The sequence below is a fragment of the Anopheles nili genome, chromosome 2 (assembly GCF_943737925.1).
Source record: "Anopheles nili chromosome 2, idAnoNiliSN_F5_01, whole genome shotgun sequence".
Lineage (NCBI taxonomy): Eukaryota > Metazoa > Arthropoda > Insecta > Diptera > Culicidae > Anopheles > Anopheles nili.
Genome location: NC_071291.1, coordinates 48,744,258 through 48,756,072, shown reverse-complemented (window position 1 = coordinate 48,756,072; position 11,815 = coordinate 48,744,258). Strand labels below are relative to the sequence as shown.

At 44.9% G+C, this 11,815-nt stretch overlaps 2 pseudogenes; one reads left to right on the top strand and one right to left on the bottom strand.

Annotated features, from left to right (window-relative positions):
- Positions 1-258: 258 nt before the first annotated feature.
- Positions 259-645, bottom strand: LOC128730425 (histone H3-like; annotated as a pseudogene).
- A 7,507-nt stretch (positions 646-8,152) lies between these two features.
- Positions 8,153-8,539, top strand: LOC128730645 (histone H3-like; annotated as a pseudogene).
- The last annotated feature ends 3,276 nt before the right edge of the window (positions 8,540-11,815 follow it).

Genomic DNA, 11,815 nt, shown 5'->3' with positions numbered 1-11,815 from the left:
CAAAATACACCCGATGCGTGGATCCGATGAATGTTTAGCTGCAAAGAACTATGTTTCACTATATTCCCCACCCGCAACCTCCCTTTCCCTAGGTGTCGGGAAGCTAGACCTCAATTCTTTTCAATAGACAATTGATGGTCCTGAAAAGGACCGTTTTTTGTGGGACCCAACAGACTGACCGACCGACCGACCGACCGACCGACCGACCGACCGACCGACCGACCGAACGACCGATCGACCGACCGATCGACCGAACACTTAAGCACGCTCGCCACGGATACGACGCGCCAGCTGGATGTCCTTTGGCATGATGGTAACACGCTTGGCGTGAATCGCGCACAGATTCGTGTCCTCGAACAGACCGACCAAGTACGCCTCGCTGGCCTCCTGCAGCACCATCACGGCCGAGCTCTGGAAGCGCAGATCGGTCTTGAAGTCCTGGGCGATCTCACGCACCAGCCGCTGGAAGGGCAGCTTGCGGATCAGCAGCTCGGTCGACTTCTGGTAGCGACGGATCTCGTGCAGCGCGACCGTACCGGGGCGGTAACGATGGGGCTTATCCACACCACCAGTGGCCGGGGCACTCTTGCGCGCTGCCTTGGTGGCGAGCTGCTTGCGGGGAGCCTTTCCTCCGGTTCAAGTCATATAGAAAGCTCTAGCAAAGCCGCGGGCTTTTGACCGTTCGTTGGCTTGTGGTTGAGCCAACCATTTCCCAAGAACAAACGTGTATGATCTGTGTGGTGAACACGTGCGATATCCTCTTAACCACGCGTCGACCGTTACGCTTACGGTGTTGAGTTGGCAGCAGGTCTAGCTGTTTTGTCATACAATTTCGCGGGATATCAATGTTCGATGGCCATGGATTACGGGGAATCCTTTTATAGAGCAGTCTTCGGTTGTATGTGAAACAACCCAATCAATCTTCTTCTTCTTTACTGGCCCGATCATTGAAGTCCTGTGTACAAAACAATCAATCAATATTCAGTCAGCTGCCATACAATCAATATTCAGTCAGTCTTGTGGTTTGTGTAATCTGCTCTGATGCTCCTTGCATGTAAGGAAAGGTTCGCCGTCGTTTCACTATCGTTTACCGGCCCCTACAAATAAAACCACGAATTGTTTAAAAATCGTCTAACCTAATCTGCAGCATACATACCATACCATACCATACCATACTAGCCGCTCGGCACCCAGGCGCACAGAGAATTTGAGCTTCTTCTTCAGCTTCGTTCAGCTTCAATTGGCATTGGCAATCACAACTTTGTTTGGTCCTAAGCACCGGTGGTCCTAAGCATCGATGCCGTACATCCAACCTGACACTCCATACAATCAATACAATTGTCAAACACAGTGGCGAAATGTAAAAAACAAAACCACCCTATGTTTATGCTAGTGCCGTTTGACGTTTGCATGGTGATTTTTTTGGGTGCTGTCCAGATCTTCAGATTTCTGGTCGACCAGATGACCAGAAATTCAACAGAAATGCGTTCCCGTGCGCAAATTGTTGCATGATAATTATCGCCGCATTGCCTACAACCATTCTGCAGCGATATATGTTGCGTTTTTATCATTTCTTTGCCCATTACGTACACTGGCGTGCGGACGAGAAACTACAAAAAACCACAAAAAAACTAAAACACCGTATCACAGTGCTGACGTACTAATTAAGTACATTTTTTACAACCATCCAACACTGAAAAACAACGCTTTTTTACGATTTTCATGAAAATTGTTCACACTCATTTGCACACAAAAACCCACCAAGACCAACATAAAAACCCATGATTGAGTGTTTTTACTTAAATTTACTATTTTACTGAATTTCTGAACGCTTAATCACCGATAAATACCGCTTTTTACGATTTTCATGCAAATTAGGTTACACACATTTTCACACCAAAACTCACGAAAACCAACAAAAACAACCAAAAATGAGTGGTTTTACTCTAGCTTACTATTTTAGTGAATTTTTGCAACCTCTACTACCGATAAATACCGCTTTACGACCATTGCGATAAAATTCAACTGTTCCATGCATCAATTAATAACACCAATTAAGAATAATAATGTCAATAATAATGAGAATAATTTATTTCATTTACCAACATACACATTATCAATTTTTTTTGTGTATTTTTATAGAGACTTTGAGCCGGCGTGGCTACATTCACCTCTAAAGTTCCGTATATTCCGATGTTGTTTGGCTTTGCAGCTGTGAGGTGGTTATATTTGCTGCTTTAGATTGGTGAGCCGTAGGAATTTAAGTAATTTCGCTTCGCTTTTTTTATCCGGATATAATATTTTGTGCAGTTGTGGGTCAAGAAGGCAGGAGGTACGGTGCCTTGAGAATCCTAGACAGTCCACAAGAATATGTTGGACTGTAATAGAAACTCCACAGTAACTGCATAGTGGCGGAGGCGCTCGATCTAATATGTGTGTGTGTGTAAGCCGTGTATGGCCGATGCGTAGGCGGGACAGAGTTTTTTGATCATTGCTGTTATTAGTATCAGGCCAGGGTGTTGTAGTTGTTTTTATTTTTCTTAATAGTGGTTGTTGTAGGTTGGACCAGGTGTATTCCCAGCTTTTGGCTATTGCTTGATTGGTTGAGTTCTGTATATCTTTCCTGGTTATTGGGTCGTGGTTTGTATGGGTTTTATTTCTGCCTTTAGTGGCTAAGAGGTCTGCTTTTTCGTTCCCTCGAATGTTTGCATGGCTGGGAATCCAACATAAAGATACTGTGGATTCCTGTGCAAGTTGTTCGAGCTTTTGGATGTTAGCGTCTCTGGAGTTGCCGTGTTCTAAAGCAGAGAGTACGCTGGCACTATCTGTGAATATGACAGATGGTTTGTCGGAACGTAGGCAGTCTTCTATTGCAATGATGATGGCTATTGCTTCGGCAGAAAAGGATGATGTATGTTCTGGCAGTTTGATGGCGATTTTGTCAAATTTGGAATAAATTCCACAGCCCGCTGTGTTGTTGTGGCTAGAGCCATCTGTGTAAATGTGGTGGTGGTGTTTGTAATATGTTTGGCGCATTTCAGAGAAAAGAGTGTTGGTTTCAATCTTTCGTTGCTGTTTGTTGAAACTGTCTCTGAAATGCCAGTTTACTTGGATTGGTGGAAGGTCCCATGGACGGGAGGTGTTGCGGATGAGTTTTGATATGCCAGGAAGTTGTTTTTGGGTAAGTTTTTCAAGACCTTTGTTGGCTCTGTCTACTATGGTGTTTCCAGCTTCGCCTTTTTCTCTTATCCGACAGGCCGCGGCTACTAGTCTTTTGGTAACCAGATGTTGAATCGACAGGAGTCCACTCTCACATAATATAGATTTGTTGGGGCTGGTGACAAATGCTCCTGAAGCGAATTTAACTGCTTCGTGATAGATCGGGCTTATTGTTTTTTCAAAGGTCTCCCTTTGCCTGGAGACTATTTCTATCCCATATAGAAGTTTTGGTAGTAGCCAAGCATCGATTATTTTTATTAATGAGCATCTGTATGCTCTATGTTTTCCTGCACCGAGCATTCGGAATAGCTTGATTCGGGATATAGCCTCTTTTTTGACTCGTTTGGAATGTGGGGAAAAGGAAAGACGGGAGTCAAGGGTTACGCCGAGGATGTCGGCTTTCTTGACGCTTGGGATGGGGGATTTATTGAAGAGAAGTGGAGTTTGTTTGTGTCTGTGTTTTGATCTGTTGCATATGTGCAGGGTCATCGCCGACCCTCTCACTCCTTTCCAACATTATCCTGGAATCAGCTGAAAATTGTATACCAACTACAAAAGGCAATAAAGGCAACAGATGGGTTCCCTGGTGGAACGAATCAGTTGCCAAAGCAATAAAAGCCCGTAGAAAAGCTCTCCGGCGTCTCCGAAGAGCCAGCAAAATCCCCAATAACCTATTCCTCCCAACAATACCAAGAAGCCAATTGCCTTGCTAGAAAAGCGATTAAAACTGCAAAGGAAAACTGCTGGGCACAGTTTGTGGAAAGTAAATCTCCTGCAGCTTCAAGCAAAGACATCTGGCGGAAGGTCTCATTCCTTACCGGCAAAAACAAATCCTCTAACAATACAATCCTATTAAAAGCACCAAATGACTCCATTATCCCTCCTAACGAAATACCAGAGACTTTCGCGAAACATTTCGCGAAGGTCTCTGCTACTAGCAGCTTCCCTACCCGATTCCAAAAACACAAAGACACAGCTGAATCCATCCCCCTCACCATCCCTGAAGCATCCAACCAAAAATAAAACGAATTGTTCTCCATCGAAGAGCTGACCTGGTCACTCAAAAAATGCCAAGGCAGATCATGTGGTATAGACAATATCGGATACCCTCTCCTTCAAAATCTCCCCCCAGAAGGCAAAGAAGCGCTCCTACATTCCTATAACCAAATATGGTCTTCCGGAAACTTTCCGGAAAACTGGAAAATCAGCCTAACAATCCCTATCCCCAAACCCAATAAATCCCCAAACGACGTTGACAGCTACAGACCTATATCACTACTAAGCTGTGTAGGAAAAGTCATGGAGAGAATGGTCAACCGGCGTCTAGTTCAGGAGCTAGAAAACAAGAACCTACTGAGCCCGGGCCAGCATGGCTTCAGGGGAGGACGAGGTACGGAAACATACTTCTCCTCACTTGACGACCTGCTCGAGCGGGCACAGGCGGGCAACCAGCACGTGGACTGTGCCATTATAGACCTGTCTAAAGCGTTCGATAGAACGTGGAGACAGGCTATTCTAGAGCAACTCTGCAGATGGGGCTTCGGGGGTCACATGATGTCCTTCATCAGAGGCTTCTTGTCCGACCGCATATTCAGGGTCACCACTTGTGGACACACCTCAAAAGACCACAAACTAGAAAATGGGGTTCCTCAAGGCGCCATCCTTTCACCCACCCTCTTCCTAATCAGCATAGAAACCCTATTCAGCTCTCTTCCCACTTTCATCTCTCCATACGTCTATGCTGATGATATAATACTTATATCCTCTTCCCATTCGGAGAAAAACGCCAAACAGCAGTCACAACAAGGTCTAATCAAACTACAACAATGATCACGTTGGACCGGGTATGGCATTTCCCACTCCAAATCAAGCACCCTGCACATATGCAACAGATCAAAACACAGACACAAACAAACTCCACTTCTCTTCAATAAATCTCCCATCCCAAGCGTCAAGAAAGCCGACATCCTCGGCGTAACCCTTGACTCCCGTCTTTCCTTTTCCCCACATTCCAAACGAGTCAAAAAAGAGGCTATATCCCGAATCAAGCTATTCCGAATGCTCGGTGCAGGAAAACATAGAGCATACAGATGCTCATTAATAAAAATAATCGATGCTTGGCTACTACCAAAACTTCTATATGGGATAGAAATAGTCTCCAGGCAAAGGGAGACCTTTGAAAAAACAATAAGCCCGATCTATCACGAAGCAGTTAAATTCGCTTCAGGAGCATTTGTCACCAGCCCCAACAAATCTATATTATGTGAGAGTGGACTCCTGTCGATTCAACATCTGGTTACCAAAAGACTAGTAGCCGCGGCCTGTCGGATAAGAGAAAAAGGCGAAGCTGGAAACACCATAGTAGACAGAGCCAACAAAGGTCTTGAAAAACTTACCCAAAAACAACTTCCTGGCATATCAAAACTCATCCGCAACACCTCCCGTCCATGGGACCTTCCACCAATCCAAGTAAACTGGCATTTCAGAGACAGTTTCAACAAACAGCAACGAAAGATTGAAACCAACACTCTTTTCTCTGAAATGCGCCAAACATATTACAAACACCACCACCACATTTACACAGATGGCTCTAGCCACAACAACACAGCGGGCTGTGGAATTTATTCCAAATTTGACAAAATCGCCATCAAACTGCCAGAACATACATCATCCTTTTCTGCCGAAGCAATAGCCATCATCATTGCAATAGAAGACTGCCTACGTTCCGACAAACCATCTATCATATTCACAGATAGTGCCAGCGTACTCTCTGCTTTAGAACACGGCAACTCCAGAGACGCTAACATCCAAAAGCTCGAACAACTTGCACAGGAATCCACAGTATCCTTATGTTGGATTCCCAGCCATGCAAACATTCGAGGGAACGAAAAAGCAGACCTCTTAGCCACTAAAGGCAGAAATAAAACCCATACAAACCACGACCCAATAACCAGGAAAGATATACAGAACTCAATCAATCAAGCAATAGCCAAAAGCTGGGTATACACCTGGTCCAACCTACAACAACCACTATTAAGAAAAATAAAAACAACTACAACACCCTGGCCTGATACTAATAACAGCAATGATCAAAAAACTCTGTCCCGCCTACGCATCGGCCATACACGGCTTACACACACACACATATTAGATCGAGCGCCTCCGCCACTATGCAGTTACTGTGGAGTTTCTATTACAGTCCAACATATTCTTGTGGACTGTCTAGGATTCTCAAGGCACCGTACCTCCTGCCTTCTTGACCCACAACTGCACAAAATATTCTATCCGGATAAAAAAAGCGAAGCGAAATTACTTAAATTCCTACGGCTCACCAATCTAAAGCAGCAAATATAACCACCTCACAGCTGCAAAGCCAAACAACATCGGAATATACGGAACTTTAGAGGCGAATGTAGCCACGCCGGCTCAAAGTCTCTATAAAAATACACAAAAAAAAATTGATAATGTGTATGTTGGTAAATGAAATAAATTATTCTCATTATTATTGACATTATTATTCTTAATTGGTGTTATTAATTGATGCATGGAACAGTTGAATTTTATCGCAATGGTCGTAAAGCGGTATTTATCGGTAGTAGAGGTTGCAAAAATTCACTAAAATAGTAAGCTAGAGTAAAACCACTCATTTTTGGTTGTTTTTGTTGGTTTTCGTGAGTTTTGGTGTGAAAATGTGTGTAACCTAATTTGCATGAAAATCGTAAAAAAGCGGTATTTATCGGTGATTAAGCGTTCAGAAATTCAGTAAAATAGTAAATTTAAGTAAAAACACTCAATCATGGGTTTTTATGTTGGTCTTGGTGGGTTTTTGTGTGCAAATGAGTGTGAACAATTTTCATGAAAATCGTAAAAAAGCGTTGTTTTTCAGTGTTGGATGGTTGTAAAAAATGTACTTAATTAGTACGTCAGCACTGCGATACGGTGTTTTAGTTTTTTGTGGTTTTTTGTAGTTTCTCGTCCGCACGCCAGTGTACGTAATGGGCAAAGAAATGATAAAAACGCAACATATATCGCTGCAGAATGGTTGTAGGCAATGCGGCGATAATTATCATGCAACAATTTGCGCACGGGAACGCATTTCTGTTGAATTTCTGGTCATCTGGTCGACCAGAAATCTGAAGATCTGGACAGCACCCAAAAAAATCACCATGCAAACGTCAAACGGCACTAGCATAAACATAGGGTGGTTTTGTTTTTTACATTTCGCCACTGTGTGTGACAATTGTATTGATTGTATGGAGTGTCAGGTTGGATGTACGGCATCGATGCTTAGGACCACCGGTGCTTAGGACCAAACAAAGTTGTGATTGCCAATGCCAATTGAAGCTGAACGAAGCTGAAGAAGAAGCTCAAATTCTCTGTGCGCCTGGGTGCCGAGCGGCTAGTATGGTATGGTATGGTATGGTATGTATGCTGCAGATTAGGTTAGACGATTTTTAAACAATTCGTGGTTTTATTTGTAGGGGCCGGTAAACGATAGTGAAACGACGGCGAACCTTTCCTTACATGCAAGGAGCATCAGAGCAGATTACACAAACCACAAGACTGACTGAATATTGATTGTATGGCAGCTGACTGAATATTGATTGATTGTTTTGTACACAGGACTTCAATGATCGGGCCAGTAAAGAAGAAGAAGATTGATTGGGTTGTTTCACATACAACCGAAGACTGCTCTATAAAAGGATTCCCCGTAATCCATGGCCATCGAACATTGATATCCCGCGAAATTGTATGACAAAACAGCTAGACCTGCTGCCAACTCAACACCGTAAGCGTAACGGTCGACGCGTGGTTAAGAGGATATCGCACGTGTTCACCACACAGATCATACACGTTTGTTCTTGGGAAATGGTTGGCTCAACCACAAGCCAACGAACGGTCAAAAGCCCGCGGCTTTGCTAGAGCTTTCTATATGACTTGAACCGGAGGAAAGGCTCCCCGCAAGCAGCTCGCCACCAAGGCAGCGCGCAAGAGTGCCCCGGCCACTGGTGGTGTGGATAAGCCCCATCGTTACCGCCCCGGTACGGTCGCGCTGCACGAGAGCCGTCGCTACCAGAAGTCGACCGAGCTGCTGATCCGCAAGCTGCCCTTCCAGCGGCTGGTGCGTGAGATCGCCCAGGACTTCAAGACCGATCTGCGCTTCCAGAGCTCGGCCGTGATGGTGCTGCAGGAGGCCAGCGAGGCGTACTTGGTCGGTCTGTTCGAGGACACGAATCTGTGCGCGATTCACGCCAAGCGTGTTACCATCATGCCAAAGGACATCCAGCTGGCGCGTCGTATCCGTGGCGAGCGTGCTTAAGTGTTCGGTCGATCGGTCGGTCGATCGGTCGGTCGGTCGGTCGGTCGGTCAGTCTGTTGGGTCCCACAAAAAACGGTCCTTTTCAGGACCATCAATTGTCTATTGAAAAGAATTGAGGTCTAGCTTCCCGACACCTAGGGAAAGGGAGGTTGCGGGTGGGGAATATAGTGAAACATAGTTCTTTGCAGCTAAACATTCATCGGATCCACGCATCGGGTGTATTTTGTCTGAAAAATGAAAAGTGAAACAAAAAAACGCTGTTCACGAAGGAGAGGGAGAGAGGAAGAGGGGGGAAGATGGGGTGAGGCAACCAAAACGCGTACGGAGTACAGAATTGCATCGATGGCCCTGGATGTTATCACACAGCATATGTTTATCGTTGACGCTTAGCTTAGCTCCTCCTTTGCCTAATTTTGCAGAAAACAAAAGAAAGTGGGAGTGGCTTTGTGCCTAAGTCCAAAAGTGTAAAAAACGGTGGACCAAAATAAGTGGACGTGACATACAACCAGTGTAATAGTGAAGAACAAAAACACACAGTATTTCCCGCATAGTGAAGAAGAAGACATACCAGAGAGAAAACATCCTAAAAAAGAACAAGGAGAGTGAGGCGGACCGACAGGATGTCGGACCCGCATGATCCCAGGAGGGACTACCCCCCTCTGGGTCAAAGCGGAAGAAGTAGACCCGTTCCAAAGTGGATGGATCTTAACAACGCAAACGGGGATCTACTATTCCTCGTCCTTGCTCCAAGCACAAATCAACAACTACCAACCAACCCGTTCATCATCGGCAAAACTATTGAAAAGTATACGGGTAATAACGTTCACTATCACTATAACGTTTCACTATCGTTTACCGGCCCCTACAAATAAAAGCACGAATTGTTTAAAAATCGTCTAACCTAATCTGCAGCATACATACCATACCATACCATACCATACTAGCCGCTCGGCACCCAGGCGCACAGAGAATTTGAGCTTCTTCTTCAGCTTCGTTCAGCTTCAATTGGCATTGGCAATCACAACTTTGTTTGGTCCTAAGCACCGGTGGTCCTAAGCATCGATGCCGTACATCCAACCTGACACTCCATACAATCAATACAATTGTCACACACAGTGGCGAAATGTAAAAAACAAAACCACCCTATGTTTATGCTAGTGCCGTTTGACGTTTGCATGGTGATTTTTTTGGGTACTGTCCACATTACGCACGAATTGTGACTAGCAGCTAGCTACACTCGCAGGCGTCCCTTTTGCACACACGCACACGTTTCCTGGCGTGTCTATGGGCACGAATGATTTCCAGTAGAAATCATACACACACGCACGCACGCGTGCCAATTCTTGCCAACCTTCGCACTGATGATCGGAACAAAAGAGCAACACGCGTTGCGCGTTGTTCCTGGAAGAAACTTCGCCGTGGGTAGCCCACGCCGCACACGTAATGTATCGACATGCGCACGCGCACAGCACAATCGCTATCACCTGTGGCTGCTTTTTTCGAGTTCCAACAAACACGCACATTTTAAGTACTTTTCCGGTGAAAGAAGCTCCCAGCTCTCAGAAACAAAGGTATCCCTACCGATAGTTACACACACACACACACATCCTGTCACACTACTTGGGGCTGGCGGACGTCCGATCCCGTTCAAGTGCTGCGTACTAATGACACTTCCTTGTTTGCGTTGCGCCGGTAGTAGAGTGAGACAACCAAAGCAAAGCAGGATAACAGGTGAACTCGTGAGCGTAATGCAGCCAATATGGCAATGAATCGATGAATTTGTATATTGATTCGATGAACAGCGGAATAAAGCACGGTTGATACTATTTTTTTTCGTGGAGTATTTGGATTCATATCACACTCATTTTTTTAATGAAAAAGTAAGCCGGAGGGGCAATATCACGGACCTGCCAGGAGGGAATTATCACGGACAGAACGGAAACGCGAATTAGAGAAAATGCAAAGCCATCCAGGGTCACCTAAAATGGAACGAATGGATGGGGATGGGTTCGACATGATGTATCTTATTAACAACGTGCGTGCCATGTCAGTCAAAAGGTGACTGACGGCAGCTTTTCCACATTTCCATATCACCCCTTTTTGGGGTGACGGCAAAAATGCTTCATATTAAAATGCCATTTTTGTATATTTAGAACAGCTATTATTCCCACTTATCACATTTATGACCAAACAGAAATACGAATGAACGCAAAAAAGCCAACAATTCATCGGAAATTCATCCAAAATTTCAGAGCCGGTGCAACCGTGGCTCTGACGTACGAGCTCGAAGAATCGCTAGAATCGTAGCATTTTGTGCACTTAATGAGCATTTAATGAACGGATTTAAAACTTTCATTGATAATTTTATTCTTGACTTTTTGAATTGAGCTAAATAAGTTTCGCTGCGAGTCCACTCAAAGTCACAGTGTAAGTTTTGAGTAACAGCATGTTTAGACCAGAGTTTTTGAAACAAGTTGGGTATCATCACCATTCTGCCTGGTAGAAAATGTAAAAATAGGCCCGTTCCCCCTTTATTGTTGTACATTGCAGCGTGTCTTTGTGCACTCGAACTCGAATAGAATCACTCCACATCAATCAGTTGCCTAACGTTTGTATTTGGTGTATGACGCGCAACTTTACTTACAAAATTCAAATTCAGTGCTTCATTAAGCGCAATTGAACCTGCAAAATGATTGAGCACGACTTGGTGACATATCCCGTTCAAGCATAGCCTTTGCTAGGTTTGCTAGGTCCTTTGCCGCAGCTTCACATTGAAAAATCTGATCCATCCACCCCAATTGCTATGTTCGTGTGCGCCTGGATCTGAGCTGACTTTCATTGTCGAACACCTTGCAGGTGAATCTCGAATCCGGCTTCCAAAAAGCATGCATTATGTCACCGTGTTCCGTGTCTTGCGGCGTTCTTGCCAGGAGAGTTGCTTTTCTCGTACATTTTGCTGGCGGATGGATGCACATCATCGTTGAGAGTATACATCGTGGAGGTGGTGTCGCCTTTGAGAAGCAAGCGATCGAAAAAAAAAGAAAGCATAAATTGTTCAAAAATCGTCTAACCAAATCGGCAACACAACAAACCATACCTCAGTTTTCCTCTGGACAAGTTCTCTGAACAATTAACGGTGTGTACGGTGTGCGGGGTGCGGAGCATCTTCTCGACCTCTCCTTTCCGTCTGTCGTTCGTGGACGAAAGGGGTGTGGGGGGGGGGGGGGGGAACGGGGGGAACATTCCTCCAGAGTCAATACCCTACCGACTGGATGC